The sequence below is a fragment of the Gavialis gangeticus genome, unplaced genomic scaffold, assembly GCF_001723915.1.
Source record: "Gavialis gangeticus isolate Ggan-Ray unplaced genomic scaffold, GavGan_comp1, whole genome shotgun sequence".
Lineage (NCBI taxonomy): Eukaryota > Metazoa > Chordata > Crocodylia > Gavialidae > Gavialis > Gavialis gangeticus.
Genome location: NW_017729029.1, coordinates 69,082,352 through 69,091,387, shown reverse-complemented (window position 1 = coordinate 69,091,387; position 9,036 = coordinate 69,082,352). Strand labels below are relative to the sequence as shown.

Genomic DNA, 9,036 nt, shown 5'->3' with positions numbered 1-9,036 from the left:
GGGGGGGGGGTTTCTCCCCTAGAAATAGTGGCTTGTCTATAAAGTTTGAGACACTGCGCACTCTAGCAGAACGCTGCTGTATTTTGAATTTCTGATTAGCAACAGAGAGGAAAAGCAAAGGACACACAAATCCATGCTAATGAGATATGGAGCTGTTCATTCTTAGGTGACTAGTTCAAATCCAGTCTTGGTCAGTAGAGACTAAAATATAGCTCTGTTCATTGACCTCTATAGAGTGAATCTGTGGCCTACTAGAGTAGACATTAATATTGCAATCTGATGGGTAGTCACAGTAATTACCAGTATATTAAAGATTGTATCAGCACAAAGACAGAATTATGTTCTAGGTCAGGATTGAGGATACGGCCTCGCAGTGTGCAACGGTTCATACTGCTGCTGCTGCGCTGTATTATATGCATGAAGAAAGATCTTTGGTGCCCCACACTGTCATTCTGACACAATTCAATGTTATGGATGTAAATACATCAAATAATAAATTCAATATTTGAAGGATTAAAATATTAAAAAGAATTAGCGTAGGATAAAGTAACATCAACAAGTTTCCCTAATTCAGTTAAGCAGAGAAGTGGCCCTGAGGGAATTATCAAAGGAAAGGATTTCCAACTAACGTCATGGCATTAAACCCAGTATGTGGCATGTCAGCGGATTTGAGGGCTGACACACTTAGGATTCTGCTATGAGGAAGGGCAACGTGCAGCTTCTGAACCAGTGCAGGAATTTGAGGTAGAAAACTGAGGTGAACTTGAGTATGTCAAGTCACCAGTTTCTTGAAAATGTAGCTGTCTGGAGGTTCAAAAGCTAAATCAGGCATTGAAATTAATATTTCTTTTAAAAACCATGTTGGTCTTGATTCTCCTTTAAGCTGCAACCCTTTTGCACTGCCAGGGAGCTTAGTGTTAATGAAATTCAGTCATAACATCTTAGTACAGTAGCTGAAAGCTTTTTTCTCTGCTTTGCTGGGGAAAAAAACTGTCATGAAGGCCTAAACAGAACCAGAATGAGGAAATGTGCATGCTGTGAAACTGTATGATGTAATCCAGTGTATTTTGACTTTCCAGTAAACTGCAAATATTTTGATTAAGACAATTATCAGGCTGTAATAGACAGTGTCCTCTATCATAGCAGAAAGTATGAGCAGATCAAGTACTACTAGCAGATCAAGTGCTGTACACTGGGTTGGCCAGGCCACAACATAGAGCCCTGTTCCATTATTGATTTTTTTTTGCAGTCACCAGTTTTCTCTTTATTATATTGACATGGTGAGCTCCTTAGGGCAGGACTGCATTTTAATTCTTTGTTTGTACTAGGCCTAGCACAGTATGGTCTTAATTCATGGTTTTGGCCCTTAGGTGCTATTGAAATTCAGAACAATAATAATCACTTTAAGAGATCCCATTATGTATTATGGCACCATTGTGATAAATCCTGTAGAAATATCTGGCTAGGAAGTTCAGTCATTTCCACTTACTTATTTCAGTTTCAGAAGTACTTATAGTTATGTTCATACGGGGCTTGCACTAGTTCAGCTGAAAGTTAACTCTTGCAACTTTCTCCTGTAGATAAGAGCTGCCTGACCACTTATCTGAAACTATATTTTCAAGTATCAAACAACTTAGGGATGTTTCCCTTGTTCTTCTTAGAGTGAACATCAACATATAGAACAGTAATTTTCAACTTTGTGGGACTCAAGGCACCCCTCACTAGACTTGAGGCACCCCTCCATAACATTTGTGAATTGAGAGACACTCAATTTCAAAAACAAATTCATATATTACTGTGCTTACCCCCTTGCAGAGGGGCTGGCAGTGAAGGCGAGAGGTCATTCAGGCAAGGACGAGCCTGAGCCTGCATTTATCTACTTAGCTTACATACTTATCTCTGTACACCTCACACCTCGCAGTACCCTACAAAGCATCTGGCAGTACCCCAGGAGCCCCCAGCACCCTGGATGAGAATCACTAATCTAGAATGTGTGGGGATGTAGAGAATTTGGCACCCTGATGAGGGAGTGACAAGTTTTCTCTATCAGACTCTGCCTTTTTTCACTGAGTTCACTTTCACAGTATTGCAGCTGTGCTAATACTAGATGAGTAAGGTGGGTAGGTGCTTGTCAGGACAGCTTCTCTTGGTCTGCTGTCTGGTACCAGGTAAACCAGTACAGCCTGCTCTATGATTGGGTTGTCGGTGACTAAATTGGTGCCCCCACCTGGGCTAGCCTGGGTGAGGAGGATATGTGGACACCCAACAGGACTAAAAACAAGACCTGTCAAAGGTTGGATGAACACATTGTGAGCCAACAACCATCCATACCTGGAGAGGAGATGAGCACCATCAGGTTGCATTGCATCACCAATGATGCAAAGCAACTCAACTAAACTAGGAGGGTTGTTACACCATCTGAGGTGCCTCAGTGGCTGCAGCAGCCTCAGGACTGACTTGACTTGAAGATGGGTAGGGCTACTTTGACTCTCTCAGGCCAACTTTGGCCTGAGAGCTGGAAGAAATGTGGAAGGGGTGAGGCAGAGTATCACTTGCTACACTCTGCAGCCCTGTGCAACTGATTCAATCAGCATAGCTTAAATGAGCCCTTAGCCCCAAGATCTGCTCAGCTGCATGGAGATTTTCAACTAAGAATCTGGCCTGCTTTCTTTAAATGCTGCCACATTAACAGCCATAAATTCACCCTTTGCTCACTCGCAGGCATAATGCTGTATTTCTTGCTGTCATTCCTAAATATATCACCTCAGGAAGATTATGCATCTAGGAAGGATGCTGCAAATTTGAAAGCATGATAATTTTTCATGGCTTGTAAGTTACCCTACTTGTTAAATTTGAGGGCAGCTAAACAAAAAGAAAGACATTTATTATCTTCCTTATTATCTTATATTATTTATTGGGTCTGATTATCCCAATTCAGCTAAAAGAGTCTTACCAGTTTTTTTGGTTCAAACTGTGTCTGCATATTCATTGACAGATGACGTGTGGCTTCTTTCTGTAGAGTCAACATGTTGGGGGAAAAAGACTGGAAAAATATTGGAACAAAATGCGCACTTTCTGGGTTTGTGCCCAAGTAGTACAAACTTATTCTCTCCAGCAGGTCATGCTGTACAACACCTTCCACACATACATCTGAGTTGAGTATTTCAGGACCAACAGGATGCTACAAAATAGTACTAATAATATATTAATATTTTATATATTTTAATGACTTTCACCATAAGCCTATGATATACGTGTGCCCCAATAAGCAGCTGGTTATGTGTTTATGGTAAGAACACCCAGGCTACTTGAGGTTGAATTCATTAGCGTAGGGCTATCTAGGTAGTGGTCCTTGTACTGCATCTAGCCTGCAAGGGATTAAAGTTTGGCTCCAGACTTTTGTCTGGCCTCTGCTGCTCCCATTGCCCTGGCTGTGGCAGTGGTCCCTGGAAGAGAAGAGCATGATGGGAAGGCCTGGTGAGCTTGCTGCCTGTGCAGCAGCACCAGCAGAGGGTGCTCATACTTGCCTGCATTGCAGCAGCAGAGGGGGTAATTGCCTGCATAGTGATGTCAGCAGGTGGGCTCACACAGCAGGGAGGAAAGGCAGAGGAAGGAGGGGGCTCATGTGGCAGTGATGGGGGAGGATTGCCTGCACAGTAGTGGCAACAGTGAGGCTCACATAGCAGTGGTGGGTGGAGAGGAAGGGGCTTGCCTATGTATTGGTTTGAAGGGGGTTGGGTGGGGAAGGCACACGTGACAGAAATGCTGGGGTGATCACAAACATGGTAGTAGCAACAGGGGACCTCATGTGGTGGTGTAGGGGGCAGGGAGCCCATGCTGCCCTTGTAACATGCAGCCCGTGCAGCGTGTGACCTGGAACCCATGAGCTCCACAGCATGTGGCCCCCAGCCACTCTGAAATTAGACAGCCTTGCATTAGGGGACCCTCCTACATGATGGTCTCCTTTCACTGATCTGATAAGTTGGGAGAGAAAATAACTTTTTCCTAAAGGATGGGGTGAGGTAGGATAGAAGAGGAACCAATCTACATCCTACCTCCTGTTGTAACTCTGAACTGCAAATCAGCTTGGATAGACAGATCTTGGCAAGGAGGAGCGCAGACTGCAGGGTTTGCTTATTCTGCATCTTAGTCAGTGTTGGAGCCAGGATATGTGGAAGTCTGTGAATACTCTCAGATGTATGTAGGTGGTGACATAAAAGGTCCTGTGTGTGGTCTAGAGAACAGTGCACTGCACTGTGACTGAAGATCTGGACGCTGTTCTTGATTCTGCTGCCCAGTGTCTCCTTTGCCCTGTGCTGACTTCCTTTGCAAAGTGCTTTGAGATGTACTGATGATAAGTTCTGTATGAAAACTAGGTATTGTTTTATGAAAAGGCTTGGCAGGGAATGGTGTACTTGTGGCACAGTGGGCAGCTGAGCTGAGGGCATTGTTAATTCCTAGCCTCTAAGATTACTATTTTTTTTTCAAAAGCAACACCAGCCTTAGTATTTTGGAGTGGGCCTTTCAAAACAACATCTTATTTTCCCCTTCCTTCAACAAAGTGTAACTGATTCCTGTCCACTAGGCTCTTGACATGATGTGCATAGTAAACCTGGGGATTTGGAGAACAGGTATATGTTTTTATTGGTGGAAAAGTAGATAGATATAGGAGCAGTTGAGGGTGGTGGGGAGTGAGGGGAAGTGTTCTTTATATGTTCTGTATCTTGAAGCAGAACTGGACCCAGCTGCTTTTTCCAGCCCATCTAAGAGTTTGATTCAAGATGACATGAAAACTGAGACACTGCTCAGTGAAATCCATAACTGTTGAAAAAGCAGGTGCTTGGAAGTTCCCACAACATCCCCAAAGGTCACCAATGTTAAGAATGTAAGTTCTGTATGAAGGTGCGCACAGATTGGGTAAACAGCACCTTTAACAACTTATTTGAATATGTTATGAGGGATTTTCAGATGCAGCATTTGTCTGACTCTTCTTTTAGCACTGGAAGTGAAGTTAGGATGAAGTATTTCTGAAATCCTGTCAATAGCTAACTGCCTGTTTAGTACACACAATTATTTTCTTTGAATGCATTGGATTTCTAGACTGGGATCAACAAAGTGACATATGCCCACCCAGAAGCTTTCAGATTTCTGCTGGCATACAGATTGCAATCAAGTCTACAAAAGAAATATATTTCTGTATGCTACTGATCCATAAATACAATCCCTGCTTAACGCTGTTTCACTTAGCGCTATTTCGCTATAACACTCGCTTTACATCGATACTCAATTCCACTTAGCGCTCAGCGAGTTTTGTTACAATGCTCATAGGCATCATGCAACACCATCTTGGTTCATCAGAAACTTTTTGTTTCACTTAATGCTATTTCGCTTAACGCTTTTTTGGGAACCAATTAAGAGTGCTAAGCGGCAGTTGCCTATACTGGTTTTGTTGCTGATTTGTGGTCTCTTGCTTCATTCATCCTTACTGTGAACTTTATATAAAGCCCATTGAAGTGAACAGAAAAAACTTTGAAGCCATCTTTGCAAGAGGAATTTAGGCACCTAGACGGGTATTCGAATCCATGTACTTCACCTCTCATAAGAGTGCCTTACACACCAATCTAAAAGTGGGGTTGGGGTGAGGGCACTCTTTTGGATGGAACTATTTCACTTTGAATAGAATAAATAAATGTCCATTGGAGCAAGGACTGGAAGCCAGCTTCCCCCCTCCCAGGGGAGTGCCTTAACTTCTGACATTCTCTCTCAGCAGGTGAATATTGAATTATGATATTAAGCAGATGGACCTCAAGCCCAATCCCTGAGTAAAGAAGCTTCTTCTTACCTATCAGTTGGGCATTGTGGCCAGCACCTCTGGGTGGGCTCAAATCCCCAGCCTTTTAGTTAATTACCAAACACACTAGCTTATTGTCCACAGGGACACCAGATTGCAGTGCCTAAGTCTTGCCAGGTAAATCTAAACCCCATTTCATCCTGTGGGCTTTATTATTTCTAAAAGAGAGGATGCATGCATGCCTTTGCTACATATTTTAAAATATAACCCTCCCTCCTGGGCTGCTCCAGGAGGCTGTAGACAACTGCCTGGCATAATTTAGGGAGATCTGGATCTTCCTCTGATGCCTTGTAGGCCAGAGAACTGCCTGGAGCCTCCCTGACCTGCTCTTTATGTCGGTGCTTGCCATTTGCAAAATGCTTGGAGAGCACCCTTACCAAGGTCTTCCTAAAGGAGTTCCTGGGGATACACAGTATTAGATCCCCGTACCTGGTTTAAAACAAGCATGAGAATCACGTCCCTGGAGTTGAAACATAGAGGTTGTATTATTAACAACAAGGCCAGAACAGGTAGTGATGATGCTCATTCCCCTTCCTCTTTATTAGCATTGTAGTTAAGGCATTTACCTAGATACTAGGAGGTATGCTTGCATCCTCTGCCTAAGGAGCTGCAAATCTACATCTCCCAACTTCTGGAGATGTAACCACTAGGCTATAGGCTGCTCTGGGGGGGTGAGGGGGGAAGTACCCTATTCCCATTTAACAGCTCTGGTGAAGCTGTGACATTGTGCAGAAAAGTATTCCAGATTCATTGCACCGGAAAGAGGGAGCATGACTCTCAAGCTCACTGGTTAGTCTATTCAGCTGGAAGGATGAATCATGTTTGTTCTGGCCTCGACTTCCAGGACTACTTGTGCATTTTATGCAACACTGGCTTATGTAAAATACAGAAATAGTGGTGGTTGAAACAGGGGGTGCTACTTCCCAGCTGAGTGCTCAGGTTTATGCAATGTGCTTCATTTTGTGCATGTTGTCTCTGGCCTGACAACCCTCAGATTATTTTCTTAACTAAAAAATAGCAGAACTGTAGACTTCTGAAAGTATGTTAAACAGCTCTGATTGAGGATGTAGCAAATCTCTTTCCCAAACCACTTAAAATTTCCCAGAAAAGCAGTGCAAACCAGAAAAGCAGTGCATTAGCTGGACCCTGACAAAGGAATGTAAAGATTTCGGGAGGGCAGAGAGCAAGGAGAGGAAAACTGGGTTTAAAAATGGAAAGCTTAACTGTAGAGAAATTTCTGTTGCTCCCTAAATATTTTCTTTCTCTTCTGGAGCTTGCAGGGATCATGTACAAGGAAGGTGGTCTGCAGCATAGGGCTGATCACAGCTGTATTTATTGGGGCTAGTACCTGTTACCACAGAGTCCAAAACTAAGTTCCTCAGAACCTGTTCAGCCTCTGTCTAACCTCGGAGGTACCTGGAGCCCCTAAAGCCTAGTTCCACAAAGGGGACATAGCTGGTGCAGCGTTGAGCATTGCAGCATGTAACACTTAAGCTCTTAACAAGAGCTACCAAAGAAGTGAGTAGGAAATGCTGAGGATGAGGTGTTATAAGTCTGAACATACTCACCTACACTGACAGCTTTGAGCTCCGCAAGAAACAGAACAGCAATGGTCATTTTCATTTTCGGCCCAGCTGGAGGGCTGTAGCTGCACTACAGCAACTTGGTGGAAAAGCCTACTGGTTAGAGCATTCAACCACACAGATGTCTGAGAATCTGCAGTCTGCTCCAGCGCTACAGGTCAAAAGGGGGCATCAGGATGCTCTTGACACTTATCACAATTTTGTGTGGGATCCAGCTACTGAAGGAGCAACAGACCCCAGTGAGATAGAGGGAAAGCCTCATTTGTGAGTCCCAGTAGGGCTTAGGCAAGTGCTATTGAGATTAGGGTATTTTGGGCATGTGTGGGTTTTAGGTGCTTCCAAGATTTGTCAGCAGCTGAGCAGGGGTTTTGGAGATCTATATTTTGTGTTGAAGTGTCTAACGTGGCAATTAGGTACACCAGAGGTACTGTGGACTTACATTTTCATGAATGTAGTTTCCCAGGTGCCTAAATCTGTGCCTAAATCTAGGCAGGAAAATGCTCATCTTACTTGTAGAGCCTGCACAGGTGAATCTTCTCAGAGCATATCTACTGGATAACAAAGCAGAGACACAGGAGGCAGTGTCATTGCCAGTGCCCTCTTGTGGAATAGCCCAGTGACTAGACCATTTGTGCAGGACATTAGAAGCCTGCTATTTAATTCACTCCTTTGCTTGAGGGACTTTGAGTCGTATTTCTCACACTCTAGGAAGGACAGTTCCAGGCATTGGACAAGTTGCACATCTCAGACAAAGGGAGGCTGTGCTTCAAGGAATATTTATTTATCGATTCAACCATTCAATGTTGTCCACAGGAGATAGGAGAGATTGTGTTAGTCTCACACCAGAATGCTAAACACCCTAAGAGTAAGGGGTGACCCTTACACCCTAAGAGACCTACATTCAAGACCCTGCTCCAAATAAGGTAGAGTGAGGATTTGGAAAGGTTTGTGCCCTAACCACTTGGCTATTGACAGTAACGAGGAATGGGATTTCCCTCTTTTTTCACACAAAATCTCAAGCAGTTAGTTAAGTAATTATTAGGCAAGGTATAGATCTGAAGGCGCAGATGGAAGAGCACTTTCCCAGCCAGCACTGGAGGGTGGGCTGGAGGATTAGAGGCCCCCACCCCACCTCAAGGGAGCTTCAATCCACCTGCTCCACCCTCCAGCACCAACTAAAAAACCCCAGACTGAACTCCCTCCACTCCCTTCCCTGCTCCCATTCTGAAGACAGTGCCAGAGCAGGGCTGAGCTGCAGTCAGCCCAGCCCTGTATACAGACACAAGGTACTGAAGATAACTTCGTTTTGATCATCTTCATCTGAACCCTCAGACAACAAGGGTTCAGAGTTTCATGGGACCGGTCCCTTTTAAAGCACTCTGCAGTCATGCACTTCTGTCTGGTCATGGCTGTAGAGCACTTTCAAGGGCCAGATTGACTGAAAATTGACACTTCTGTCTGCACCTTGAGATCATCCTCAGTATTTCCCACTGACTATTTTACATGCCCTGTAGTCAGTTTGAGTAAACCCATTATTAGGCACCTAATTCTCAAAGAAGCCTGACTACCTAACTTGAGGCTGTGAATTCCACAGGGCAACAT

General features: G+C 44.0%; 1 protein-coding gene and 1 long non-coding RNA gene across 5 annotated transcripts in view; one reads left to right on the top strand and one right to left on the bottom strand.

Moving 5' to 3' along the window:
• Nucleotides 1-8,544, bottom strand: part of LOC109300869 — a 13,614-nt gene extending 5,070 nt beyond the window's left edge. Inside the window, exon 1 of the long non-coding RNA XR_002098349.1 lies at nt 7,874-8,544. This is a non-coding gene — a long non-coding RNA (uncharacterized LOC109300869). The remainder of the gene's footprint in view (nt 1-7,873) is intronic.
• Nucleotides 1-9,036, top strand: part of MARCH1 (membrane associated ring-CH-type finger 1) — a 548,671-nt gene that overhangs the window by 497,923 nt on the left and 41,712 nt on the right. The gene's annotated exons all lie outside the window — the stretch shown is intronic.